This window comes from Sebastes fasciatus, chromosome 8 (genome assembly GCF_043250625.1).
Source record: "Sebastes fasciatus isolate fSebFas1 chromosome 8, fSebFas1.pri, whole genome shotgun sequence".
Classification (NCBI taxonomy): Eukaryota; Metazoa; Chordata; class Actinopteri; order Perciformes; family Sebastidae; genus Sebastes; species Sebastes fasciatus.
Window position 1 is genome coordinate 31,484,510 of NC_133802.1, and position 14,816 is coordinate 31,499,325.

The 14,816-nt window shown below is 39.8% G+C and overlaps 1 protein-coding gene and 1 long non-coding RNA gene across 3 annotated transcripts in view; one reads left to right on the top strand and one right to left on the bottom strand.

Moving 5' to 3' along the window:
- LOC141773245 (uncharacterized) overlaps window positions 1-14,816 on the bottom strand; it is a 237,809-nt gene that overhangs the window by 173,056 nt on the left and 49,937 nt on the right. The window lies entirely within an intron of this gene.
- Window positions 4,490-14,816, top strand: part of ctnnbip1 (catenin, beta interacting protein 1) — a 32,409-nt gene continuing 22,082 nt past the window's right edge. Inside the window, exon 1 of the mRNA XM_074644994.1 lies at window positions 4,490-4,669. The gene's annotated coding sequence lies outside the window, so the exon portion shown is untranslated. The remainder of the gene's footprint in view (window positions 4,670-14,816) is intronic.

The window sequence follows — 14,816 nt, forward strand, 5'->3', positions numbered from 1 at the left end:
GGAAGCATTGTAACATTTACAATTTATTGTAAGGTGAGAACTTTAAATGGGACCTTTATTTTCATAACATCCCTGTGTATTAGGCTGCGTTACCCAGCAGACCCTCGCCAAACCAGCCGATTAGACTGTTTTCAGACTATTAAACAGGCGTTATCGGTCGCTATAAGCCCTATAGATGTGGGTCAATATGGGGCCTACTACACCCAGTAGTAGGTTTTATCATCTATTCACATGGTAGATCACCAAAAGAAGGTATAAGAGAACATGACAGCGACCTCTAGCGACTGTATTAATTATGACAGAGGCAGAAGTCACAAAACACAGGGTTTTCACACAAGGAAGCTGGAGTTTGCATCCCGTTGTGAAACCATCAACGTGTAGTTCTCTTTGTGTTCTCAAGTCTCGCTTTCACTTTTGAAACGTAGTTATTTTCAGCCAAAACACAATGTTTTTCCCTAATCTTAACTGTGTTTTGGTCACCTAAACCTAAAGAAGCCGTTTGTGTTGAAAACATAAAGTTTCATTCATCTTAAAAATGTAAAAAAAATGCTTTTAAGTTTCACTTTTACAACGTAGTAGGCCGCTATTGACCCACATCTATGGTGCTTTTAGCGACCGATAACGCCTATTTAATGGCCTGATAACAGTCAAATTGGGTGCCCAAACAGCTACTACACATTAAAGGAATAGTTTGACATTTTGGTAAATTTGTTTTCTTGCTGAGATATAGATGAGAAGGCCTATAGCACTCACGTGTCCATCCGTTAAATGTGAAGCCGGAGCCAGCAGCCTTTAGCGTATCATAGCTTAGCTTAATGACTGGAAACACCTAGCCTGGTCTGCTTACCAGCGCCTTTAAAGCTCACTTATTAACACTTTATAGCTTGTTTGTTTAATCTCTGGTTGCAAAAAGAAGTCTAATTGCTTAGAAGTCTCTGAGGAAATGAGCCTACTTCTCACTTTATTCATTACCTCAGTAAACATGAGTTTATGGTCTCAATCGCTAGTTTCAAGTCATCTTCAACTGTCCGATCTGGGATTAACAACTTTAACCCTTTCACAGTGTGTTTTCAGTTCATGAAAGTTAATTAGTTAAAATGTCTTATTTAGCATTCGGTTATACTTAGCTCCACCCTCTTGTGTCTCTTCTGGTTGCAAATAACCAAGATGGCGACGGCCAAAATGGCTTCAAAACGGCAGTCCACAAGCCACTGGGTGACGTCACGGCGACTACGTCCACTTCTTATATACAGTCTATGCTTCAGGTTCATATATAACAGACAGATATGAGAGGTATCGCTTTTCTTGTCTAACTCTCAACAAGAAAGTGAATAGGTGTATATTTCCCAAAACTATTCCTTTAATGACAACTACCATAGAGTGCTCCAGGGATGACGTATTTTTGTAGGCCAACCAGGAAGTTAGCATCACACTCGGTTCACTCGACAAAAAAGCCAATGGGATTTTTCCATTGGATTTTTGGATTATTGCAGAAAAAAAGCTCTGTGGCAAACACAAGTTTATGAACACAACTTATATGATTTTTCAAGCATGAATGGTATCGCCAGAAGTAAAAAGCTAATGTTAGGCTATAAACGAACTACACCACGGTCGCATGAGCGTGAGTATACACAACGAGGCTGTAAAGGCGGACGAGTCGGCATGATGACGTATAGTAGTCTCATTTAGCCACTTGTTAGCAACCGCCTTTTTTAAGACACATAAAAGCTTCTGGGATATTTATTGATGTATTTTTTTCGTTCGTTAACATTAAAATCTCTTACGCTTAAGACCTTATTTCAGGCATCTAACTAAAAACCCATCGACTTCCCGGCGAGAGAACCGGAAGTGTTAACATGCTAACTCATTTCCTGGTTTTAGGACTCATTCCTGTAGCACTCTATTAGCATCTGAAAAAAAAAGAAATGATCTCAGGTGTTAGACAAAGATATCATATAGATGTTGAATCAAAGGCTCAGAAGAAATATGTTAAAAACACGAGGCATTACGACCCAAATAAGAGTCTTGTATTAACCAGACTTGTGGTTGTGTTTCTCAAACTGTTCCCTTTTTTAAAGTGTAAATCTTGTGTTCTATCTCAGATGATGCTGTGTGTGTGTGTGTGTGTTTGTGTTTGTATTATTTTCTGATATTTAAGTTATGCACTGTGATTTCCATTTTTATTTTTGAACTGGTGTGCCAGGTGCCATGAAAGAGATGTCATGCTTGTGCTGTCACAAACACCTCTATTGTCTTTTGCTGTACGATTTAATGTCATGGTGCGTTCTGAATACTTTACATGCTGTGTATCTCGATGTCAGTCACGCAGAGAAGATGAAGATGCTTTTCATCGGCCCAAATGATCGCTACCGTTTGTACAATGACGAATTTTTACAGAAGAGCAGCTGTAGATTGCACAACGAGATGTTTTAATTTCCTCAAGCTACTGAAATATTCACCGTGGAAGAGGCTTTAAATGTGGGTCACCAATGTCCCTCAGTGTGGGCTCAGCTAAACACTGCTGCTTTAAGCCAGGAGGAGAGTTTATGAGCTACTTTTTGCAAATTGTAAAATAGACTGTTGTTGCCTTTTGAATTGATTGTAATTCATGAATTCTGTCAAAATGGTACAAATATTTTAACGTTCAGGCCTTATTTACATGTGTGCAGCTAAAGCTGGTACCATCCTGTCAGCATAGGTCCAATGTGGACCTGCATCCTGTTTTTACATGTGCTTCACTTGCTGTCGGGAGGGAAACATTCACTCAATAAACAGTTTGCAACATCATTGAGCAAAAATTCCATAATAACCTTTCAGCATATTGTAATTCAAGGGTTCTGAGAGATAACTAGATTTCTGGCTTTTTTCAGGCTTTAAAAAATCTAGCCCATGACGGAAGACTTTGGCCAATCACAGGTCATTTCAGAGAGAGAGAGCGTTCCTATTGGCTGTTCATTCAACGGAAGCAGCTGTCAATCACTGGCGAACTCCGATCAAACGGTCAAACTAGGCAGCGCTGATCAAATATGAATCAATATTCTGTTACATTAATGCCTATTTCTCTGCTCAAATGTTTTCAGAAACAGCTTGTAGTGTACTGTTTAGCTGTAAAATGAGAAAGTTTGCTACGGCTGTTGGGCGTTGCTTGGTATTTCCTCAACTGATCTCAACATGGCTGCCAGGTCGCAAATTTGTTTTAACGCCACTAATTTCTTTAACGTATTTAACGCAATCGATATTTCGAAGGTTGTAGCAGGCTGAGTTTTAAATCTAGAGTAAGATACTGGTATCATATGAAACTAGAAAAACCTAATGAATCCATTGGTACCAACCATGTCATGCTAGCTTGTCGCAAAGGAGGTTAAATAACGCTCCAAACTTACGCAAAATTTTGGGGAGGAAAAACTGGCATGGCCATTTTCAAAGGGGTCCCTTGACCTCTGACCTCATGATATGTGAATGAAAATGGGTTCCATGGGTACCCACGAGTACCCTTTACAGACATGCCCACTTTATGATAATCACATGCAGTTTGGGGTCAAGTCATAGTCAAGTCAGCACACTGACACACTGACAGCTGTTGTTGCCTGTTGGGCTGCAGTTTGCCATGTTATGATTTGAGCATATTTTTTTATACTAAATGCAGTACCTGTGAGGGTTTCTGGACAATATTTGTCATCGTTTTGTGTTGTTAATTGATTTCTAATAATAAATATATACATATATTTGAATAAAGCAGCATATGTGCCCACTCCCATGTTGATAAGAGTATTAAATACTTGACAAATCTCCCTTTAAGGTACATTTTGAAAAGATAAAAAATGTGCGATTAATCACAATAAAACATTTTAATTGACAGCCCTATTTATCAGCTATAATTTAATTATCAGTATGATACAGAATAATATAATATAATAATAGATAATTTATCTGGCCCGATATATATACTCCCATGTTGATAAAAGTATTAAATACTTGACAAATCTCCCTTTAAGGTACATTTTGATCAGAAAAATAATATTTATATAAAATAAATATTTTAATCGATTGACAGCCCTTCTAAAAATATATATACAGAGGTGTAAGCAGGAATGTAGTACGTATAGAGAAGCTACAATATATATATATACATATATATATATATATATATATGTATATATACACACACAGAGGTGTAACAGTGTAAAACAGTATGTAAAGTATATACAGGTAAATAAAGGTAAAGTGAATGTGAGTACTCGTAATGTGAGATTGTAAGATTTTGAACGAGGTATTTCTACTTTTACTCAACTAAAATATCTAAGTACTTCTTCCACCACTGGTGCTTAGGCTCTATTATCAGGATATATTACAATACATACTGACTGCATGGATCATCTAAGCCTTAGAGGATACATGCGGTCAGTATGTATTGTAATATCTCCTGATAATAGAGCCCTGGTGTAGAGAGCTGTGTGTGGCCCGGTAGCGGCCCCTGTGGCCGGCAGCGGTACTGAACATCCAGCAGGAGTCTCTCTCTCTGCGTTGAGAGAGCCAGCAGCAGCAGCAGCAGTAGTTCTCCTCAGCTCCGCCGACTGGAGGGATGTGACCCCGGAACAGGACGCCCTCCTACAACAACACACCATTCAAACACACAGCAGAGAAGAAAAGAAAAGCTGGACCAGGAGGGGTAAGCTCGTTATGTCTCGTCTTCTTTAAACAGGAGCACACATAGTCAGGGAGGTTATAGAGCCGATATAATGAGTTTGATTCCCGGCGTTCAACACTTCTCCTTCCTGCAGAGAGAGCAGCGGTACCTGGATGTGTTCACACAGCAACTTCATTCAGGCTTTTGTCTCGGGCATGCTAACAGAGCTAGCTCGGGCTGGTTAGCATTGGCTGCTTTTGCCTAAAAGGTAGCGCAGGTTTAGTTGAGACTGAATGATTGTGAGGGTCAAATGAACGCCATTAAGTGAACTGTCTATATATATATTATCCACGACGGATAATAGTAAAGATTCATGTCGAATAATGCGTTTTGCTGCCTGCTAGCAGAGAGCTGCTGCTACAGTTACAACAGTCCCGCAGCAGCTTGATAACACTCAGTCATGGTGTGTTTCTATCTCTTAAAACAACAACTGTTCCTTTTATTTCAGTCTGGCGTTCAGATATTTTTGTTTTTTGGGTTATTATTAAGTCAGAGTTTGACTTTGAGGCAAACTAACGTTACTAAAAACTCATAAAATCTCAGCTAACGTGATGCAGACCATCGTTCAACCGTTGGTTCAACCGTTGGTTCAACCGTCACTAGTAGCGTTACCAACGGTTATTTAAACATTGTACGTTAGCATCATTCACTTTACCTTTATATACTTTCCATACTATTTTATACTGTTACACCTCTGTGTGTATATATATATATATATATTACTTCTCTATAGGTACTTCATTTCTACTTACACCTCTGCATATATCTTTTTAGTAGGGCTTATAATCAATTAAAATAGTTAATCGCGATTAATCAGATGGTTGTCCATAGTTAATTGTTCTAAATGTACCTTAAAGGGAGATTTGTCAAGTATTTAATACTCTTATCAGTCAGTCATGGTGTGTTTCTAACTCTTAAAACACTAAAGGTTCATTTTATTTCAGTCTGGCGTTCAGATATTTTAGTTTATTGGGTTATTTTTGAGTCAGACTTTGACTTTTAGGGAAACTAACGTTACTAAAAAACTCATAAAATCTCTGCTAATGTGATGCAGACCATCGTTCAACCGATGGTTCAACCGTTGCTGGTAACGTTACCGGTTGAACCAACGGTTATTTAAACATTGTACGTTTGCGTCATAACTAGGGCTGTCAATCAGTTAAAATATTTATCACGATTGTCCATAGTTATCTGTTAAAAATGTACCTTAAAGGGAGATTTGTCAAGTATTTAATACTCTTATCAACATGGGAGTGGACAAATATGCTGCTTTATGCAAATATATGTATATATGTATTATTAGAAATCAATTAAGAACACAAAACAATGACAAATATTGTCCAGAAACCCTCACAGGTACTGCATTTACCATAAAAAATATGCTCAAATTATAACAAACATCTGTCAATGTGTCAGTGTGCTGACTTGACTATGACTTGCCCCAAACTGCATGTGATTATCATAAAGTGGGCATGTCTGTAAAGGGGAGTGAACGGGGCCCCGCCTCCAACGCTGTATCCTTTATACATCCATGGACGGTACCTGCGGCATCTTCATTCACATATCTTGAGGTCAGAGGTCAAGGGACCCCTTTGAAAATGGCCATGCCAGTTTCTCCTCGCCAAAATGTATTGCAAGTTTGGAGCGTTATTTAACCTCCTTCTCGACAAGCTAGTATGACATGGTTGGTATCAATGGATTCCTTAGGTTTTTCTAGTTTCATATGATGCCAGTATCTTCAATACGCCGCTACAACCTAAAAATCGCACGTTGCGTTAATGCGTTAAAGAAATTAGTGGCACTAAAACAAATTTGTGTTGATGCGTTACCATCTCGTTAACTTTCACAGCCCGACTGTATTATTATTATTGCCAAATTGCTTTTATTGACTTAACAAGCGCAGCATCTACAAACTCTGATACAGTAGGTCGCAATATGCACCTTAAAGTTGGTTTGCCATCTGCCAATGAAGGAGAAGAGAAGAAGAACGACGACTACAACAAGCGTAACACGCTAACTAGAGAACCAAACACGTCGTCGTCAGTAAGGATGTTTTTTCAAGGGACCCCTTTGAACATGGCCATGACTGTTTTTCCTCGGCAAAATTTATTGCAAGTTTGGAGCGTTATTTAGCGACACGCCAGTATGACATGGTTGGTACCGATGGATTCTTTAGGTTTTCTTGTTTCATATCATGCCAGTATCTTCACTCTAGCTTTAAAACTGAGCCCGCTATGACCTCCGGCAAGCTGCGTTAAAGAAATTAGTGACATCCAAACAAATTTGCATTATCATCGCGTTAACTTTGCTAATCATAACAGATTTAGCAGACTACATGTACATGACACACGCCTACATGTAGCATTAAATACAAATGACAGACCCGTTTATCCCACTCACCAAACACCTACCAGTCAGCCGAGGCTTAGAGAGCATTTAAAATGCTGCTCCAGCCACAAAAGCTACTGTACAATTTCATGTTCAAGTTTTCTTTTCACACAACTCCTTCATTGGGTTTTTTTTCTATTTTTGGATCATGCCACCCATGGATGCATTGTGCCACGCTGCCATTTACAGTGTCTGCTTTCCCCCCCTCCACATGTCAGATAGCTGACAGCCCTTTGAGTGGTGAAGCTGGCACCCTGCCGGCAGCGGGGCATTGATGAGGGCTGCAGCCGCTGGGTATCAGGGCTTGGCCACAAGCGAGCGGCTCTGAATCCTCCTGGCAACTAGCGGAGTGGGTCATGGACCACAGTATGTCAAGCCTGCCTTAGTTTGCACATTCCCCTAACTGGGGAGAGAGATTAGGACCCCTCGCCTCCTCACATTGATGGCAGGTGCTCTTCCGCGGCTGCTTGAGCCCCCAATGGGACCTCATCAGCTGCCTGGTTCATCTCACAACCTCTCGCTCCGTGTTTGGCACGCACACATGATGATACCAGAGCCTCTTATTCATGCCGTGCACACCCAGTCCAAATGACAGAGGCCTCCAGATGACCACCAAGTCCTTATGACTGTTTTAAAGATTCAAACTTGTAGGGATGCACCGATCTACCTTTTTCAGTCCCGATACCGATACCTGGGCTTTGTGTATCGGCTGGTACCGATCCGATACTAGTGTTTGATTAATAAGCTGTATGCCTCACTGTGTGGAAGTGACTGGGCTCATTCTGTTATGTGTAAGGCAACATCAGGCTGGACTTAAACATTGCTTTCTTAACTTTGTAAAATAAAATGTGACCAATAAATACATAGATATACATTTATTGAATTATTTATTATTAAATTCATAAATTGTACACCAGTAACTTGGTAAAAAATCTTCAAAACTAACAGGAATTACAATTCAAGTGTAAACCTTTTTTAATGCAGCAACAAATTGGTCAAAACTTAAAGAGGAATTACAATTTAAGTATATAATGTATATAGTGTATAAACATAGAATTGAACTAAATAGATTGGCCCCATTGTTGCTGATATCCAATCCAGCTATTTGAATCAGTATCTGCCCAATCCAGATACCAGTATTGGTGCATCCCTACAATCTCGAGAGTGTAGCCATCTTTCCGGTTCGCAGTTCTTTTCTCTGTTGTGCATGGTATCCTGCGCACTTGTAATGCATTGTGTTGTTCCAAGGACCCAAGCACGTAGATCCTATAACTTTAAGATTTTTATTCCCTGCCTTGACGTTGGCGCTTTTAAAATCTTGCAGCCACACCCCCCCAAGGGACCAGCTTAAGGCAGCAGCTTCTGTTTCAATTCCTCTGAGGGACCCCGAGGACTGAGCTAAAGATGTTCTGAGATCATAGGCCTGATTTAATTATCTTGTATAGGATGCTGTTGAAAAACTCGGCTGTGTCAAATATAGTTTCGTGGGATCATTTGCATGATCAGGTTGCCTGGATTTTGTAAAATGCTTTTGCTGAAGAAATTTCATAGAAGTTCTTAATTGAACTGTAGCATTACAAATGTATAAGTTATTATTTGTAGGGTTTGAAGAAGCTAAATAATGGGGAAAATGTTTTTTATTATCTAGGAACATTTTTCCAGTAACATAAGGTTGGCTTGCAGCGGTAGTCTGTATTACCGGTGTTACACGGTATTCGGGCATACACCAATTACGTTACCTTCCCACTACCCCCACTGTGGTTTGCTTTTTTTTTTAAAATAGAAATAAAACCCATTTAGTTCATTTTCGCGTATCAGCGATGTTGTGTAGGGATGTGACTGTGAGGAAATTTTCCATCTTGTGACAGCACCGGTGTTACCGATTACACCAGACACTTTACAAAAAAAGAACATGGTCAATATGTGTAGCGCGCTTACTTTGATTTTTACCGTCGGATGGCGGTGTATCTGGCCTCTCCGGTGGAGCTTTTGCTGCAGGGCTGCAGGTTTCCACCCGACGCTGCCCCGCAGCACACACCGTCTGTTACCGCTCCGTCCTCCTCACGGCGATTGCCTCATTAACGTTGTGGTTCCCTTATAGCATTGGGTTTAAATCTGAAATATTGCCAAATAGGCACTTTTGCTTTTTGCTTCGACACCAAATCATCTGCCATCATCTTGTCTGTCAACTCTCTCTCTCGTCCCGTGTGTGAAATCTGACTCCTGCTACTCTGAGCTGAGACCCCGTACGGAGCAGACACTTTCACTTTCAGTTTGTAGCGTCTGTCGTCCAACTATGTACTAGCTATTTGGCAATATTTCAGATTTAAATCCAATGCTATACGGGAACCATAACGTTGATGAGGCAATCGCCGCGAGGAGGACGCATGGAAACCTGCGGCCTTGCAGCGAAAGCTCAACTGAGAGGCCAGACACACAGCCACCTCTACAGATATTGAGCGTAATCTTTTCTTGTAAAATGTCCGGTGTAATCGGTAACACCGGTGTTGTCACAAGTTTATTAACCGGTGGGAAAATGTCCTCACCGTGACATCCCTAACATAAGGTATACATTTGTCTAATGTCATGTCCTGCCTACTGTAACTCCCTCTCTGTAGGTCCTGGTGTTAACTTAATGTGGCACAGAAATACTCAAAGGACAGTTAAGCACACCCAGAAACCCAGCTATGAACTAAGCCTGTACAGTTGAGCAGGATTGTTTGAGTTCATGCCTCACGTGTTGACAACAAGACATGACCTACTTATCAATCATGTTTTCACAAACCAGTTCATCACCATTGTCCCCAAATACTGTAGCCATTGTTGTGGGCACTGTACATGTGAGGAGATGGCTTCACACACAAAGGCAGCATGCAGACACCCAGCAGGTCCGAGCCAGAGCCTTTCTGGTCGGCAGTGTCTGGCCCGTCTGGCTCACGCTGTTTCAGGACCCCCACGCTGCTCCGACACCCACAGGGAGTCAATCTGCTGGGTGTCCGGCTGGTCAGACGGGTTTCGTTGTGTCTGCTGCAGGTTTGGATGGGTAGAAGCTGGCCAATAGGACTGACATCACTATCAAAATTGTCATATAGATATATATATATATTCTTGTGCCGCAACATCCATTCAATCGATTAACTGACAGAAATAAATTGTCATAGGGCTGCAACTAATGATTATTTTCATTGCCGATTAATCTGTTGATTATTTTCTCAATTAATCGATTAGTTGTTTGGTCTATAAAATGATGAAAAATGTCTATCAGTGTTTCCTCAAAGCCCATGAGGACGTCCTCAAATGTCTTGTTTTGTCCACAACTCAAATATATTCAGTTTACTGTCCAGAACATTTTCTTATTTAACAAGCTGGAATCAGAAAAACATCTGAGAATATTGATATTTTTCCTTAAAAAATTTCTCAAACCGATTAATTGATAATCAAAATAGTTGCCGATTAATTTAATAGCCCCCTTTGAAAATGGCTATGCCAGTTTTTCCTCGCCAAAATGTAGCCCTACTTTGGAGCATCATTTAGCCTCCTTTGTGAGGAAGCTAGCATGACATGGTTGGTATCAATGGATTCTTTAGGTTCTCTAGTTTCATATGATATCTGTATCTTCTCACTTAGCTCTCAAACTGAACTGAACCAAAGTAATCATTTGGTGCAGCCCAATTTTCTCTGTACTATTAAACGGTGTGACAAGATTACTTAAAGATAAACAATCCAATTGATGTTTATTTTGTTGAATGAGAATATTATTCTGTCCTAATTTCAGTAGTTGTTTTAATAGGTTTCGTGACATGTTTAGCCATCAGAAGAAGTGTGAGTGAGAGAGTGTGTGTAGCTACCTGCAGTGACACAGCTGCTCTGTAGAACCAGGCCAGGTTGTTGGCAGCTCAGCTGGCAGCCACACCAGGCTTCTAGCCTACTGAAGTTTCTCACACATTTGCTTGGGATGTTGGCGCAGCTCATGATTGAATTCTTAGTTATATTTCCTCCTCGGTTTTTGCTGGAGCCTGTTGACCCCTCGGGGTCTTATAGAGTTCAGGCGTTTAGCGTGTAAGGCCAGTTTGTCAACGGCGTTCGTTTAAGACTAAACTCAGTTTGTCCCGTCAACTTAGAGGTTTGTGTCTTGTTTTTCTGCTCGCAGGAGGAATTTCTTAAACAATAAGACATTGTGCGTTATGTGCACAGCTGATCCCAGAGCCAATAACAAGCCCGACAAGTGGACCGGGCCATGTGTGACTGGGCCGGTGTGCTTTGGCAGCCTCTGCCCTTCATGACCCTCGGCAAATGTGAGGGCCTATCACATTGCATACTGTAATCTCTGGCAGCAGATCCCCGCTGCACCGTGTGGCCCGGTCACAGTGTTGAAATAGTCTTCTCCATGTTGTTGTTTCTCACAGACACTAATGGACACTGATACACAAGTGTACAGAAGAAATCTGGAATGCAGAGGCCATGAATAGGCTGCTCTCTATCTTTTTAAGCAGCATTACTGAATGTGTAATTTGTCATGTGTGCAGTAGATACTGTAAGATACGACGGAGTATTAGGGCCACATTGAGGGGGGGAAAAATAATAAAGTCATAATATTACGAGAAAAAAGTCATAATTTAATGAGAATAAAGTCATACTATTTAAAGAAAAAAAAGTGGGAATATTACGAGAATAAAGTCATAACTTTGCGAGGCAGTTTCCCCATCAGGTTCCTGTGGTTCTTTCTTCGGAATAAACGTTTCTTGCACAATCTTTTCAAGGTCCTGATGATGATGTGGTGCTGATGTGCCAAAAGATGAAGTATTTGGTTATTTGTGAAACCTAAACTAAAGTATAACTTCACAAGATGCTCCACGTTCCTCATTTTCACACAGACGAAACCCTGCTCTATTTCCCCTCTGAAATATTCTCATGATATTACGACTTTTTTTCTCGTAAACCTATGACTTTATTTTTGTAATATTATGACTTTATTCCCGTAATATTATGAATTTGTTCTCGTAATATTATGAATTTGTTCTCGTAATATTATGAATTTATTCTCGCATTTATCACTTTTTCTCGTAATATTATCACTTTTCTCGAAATCTCCGATTTATTTTTTTTCCTCAATGTGGCTCTAATACTCCGTCGTAGTAAGACACTCTGCAGTACTTTAATCGCGATTAATCGCGATTAACTATTTTAACTATTTTAATCGATTGACAGCCCTAGTTTTATCTAATTAGATACAGTTTTCACTCTGTTCATCTCAGAGGTTTCATTCACATATCTTGAGGTCAGAGGTCAAGGGACCCTTTTGAAAATGGCCATGCTAGTTTTTCTCACTAAAATTTAGCGTAACTTTGGTGCATTATTTAGCGTTCTTCCTGACAAGCTAACATGACACGGTTGGTACCAATCGATTCCTTAGGTTTTCATATGATACCAGTATCTTCTCTCTAGCTTTAAGACTGAGCCCGCTACAACCTGTAAGACAGAATAGCGGCCAGGCCGTGATTATTAAGAGGTTGATAGTTTATATAATAAAATATTGATACTATGCTGTATCAATTGTTTTTTCCCCCACCCCTAAACAATCTATTAATTTTCATATCGATTGTGTGTCCCACCACTACCTCATGTACAGATTGGAGATCTGAAGCTGGTCCTCGTGTTGCTTTTTTCTGTTAGATTTCTCAGTTGAGTATCAGCGATGCTGTGGTTTTAGCTTGGCTGCCTGAAGGGGCTCGATGTCTCAGCTCAAACCAGCATCACAACACTGACAAGAGCCCAACAACACGGGCAGAGAGAGAGAGAGAGAGAGAGAGAGGGGGGCTGGGATTAGGCCTAGATCAGCTTTAAAGAAAGCCTTTGATTACGTCTGGAATATTAGCCGCATGCGTCTGAGGCTGGCTGAGCATCCCTCGAGGGATTAGTGTTGAGCCAGCCCACCTCGAGAACCGAACATCAGGCACACACAAAGGACTGACAGGATCCTTATTGTGGTCCTTGAAATGATTTAAGACATGTTAACACAGAAGAGCGTGTACATCAGAATAATGCTAGAATGACCCGAGTAGACTAAACATAGGAAGGTTTCTTTTTCCAGAACACTATTTATAGGTTTTAGCACAATTGTGTCATTTGTAATTTTCCTGTTTGTCACTGCATCCTGATCAAATCAATCATTTTATAAGTTGGTTTTTCTTCTTTTTTGTTGAGCAGTCTTGTAAAAAATTATTTAATGGCTGTGTCGGATCATACAGATATCATACCAATATCAGCTAAACGGTGGTTTAGATGGTTTGACCAAGTGGCAAACATGTAATTCAGAAATTGTTCTCTATAAACGGAAGAGTTTGTCTTCCCAGAAGAGTTTAATCAGAACACAGCTTGCAGAAATATTAAGACATATTACAGAGAAATCATGTCCATCTTTTACAATGAATGTATTGCTTTTTGTATAATAGAAAGGTGGATGTTTGGAGAGCTTGTTTTACCAGGTCATTTTGGCAAAATAGCAGTTTGTCTGAGTGTTGAAAAGATTATTTGATTACTATAGAAAATGAAGCATTAATTAGTTGTTTAAATCATTTTATTACGCCAAAATCCCAAATATATGCTGGTCTCAGCTTCTCAAATGTGAGGATTTACTCCTTTTCATCATTTTAAATGATTTGGCAACCTGCAGGGAGCGTTTCTCCCATTTTTATGAAAATCTTTAGGTTTTGGATAAAGCAAACAATTTGAATCTTACGTTAGTGCTCTGGGAAATCTATATAATTCAATTTTCACTATTGTTTATACTCATTAGGGCTTCAACTAACGATTATTTTCATTGTTGATTAATCTTAATTGATTTCCAATAATAAATATATACATACATTTGCATAAAGCAGCATATTTGCCCACTCCCATGTTGATAGACAATTAAATACTTGACAAATCTCTCTTTAAGGTACATTTTGAACAAATAAAAAAATGTGGGAATAATTGTGATTAATCACAATTAAATATTTTAATTGATTGACAGCCCTAGTTATGACTACTACATTTCTGGTGTCGTGACATTGCCAAAAGGTGTTGTCTTATCTTTCTAGAAGACAAGGTGCAACAAACATCCATTAATATTCAGGCATATTTTGAGACTTGTCAACTTGAACATTTTCACGTCTGCCACTGCACAAAAGGGCCGATATATTCCACATTCATCATCTGTATAAATAGGCCTACTGCTTTCATGACTGAGGCATTTCTGATCCTCTGATGTTTTTGCGTTTGAAGTTTGAAAACTGGCCATATTTAGTAGCATCTCTGCCCAGGCTGCTGACTGTTTTGAGGGTTGCAATTTGTATTTTTACCAGCTTGAAAACAACACATTTTATCTTATCCCACTTTCACAGCGATGTATCTGCAATAAGAAGAACAAACGAAGTGTGCAAAATCCCATAGGGAGAATCTCTCTAGGAGGTAGAAACAACGTGGAAATGTAAATGAGGTTGATCAGTCAGTATTGTCTTGACAAGTGAGTCACGTTAAAAAAAAGAGGAAAGGATGCCATTCTTTTGTGGATTTCACCTATTTTTCCTCAGGCTGGAAGGAGCAGAAAGACTCATTTGCAGATGACTATTTTGGGCAGCTACAGAACTGGAATCATTACAGTTCTGGTACTCAGTGAACTGGACGACAACATGCACACAACAGTGATTAACACTGTGCATAATTATGTAACGGGTAGTTTCATCCGTGCAATCCTGCC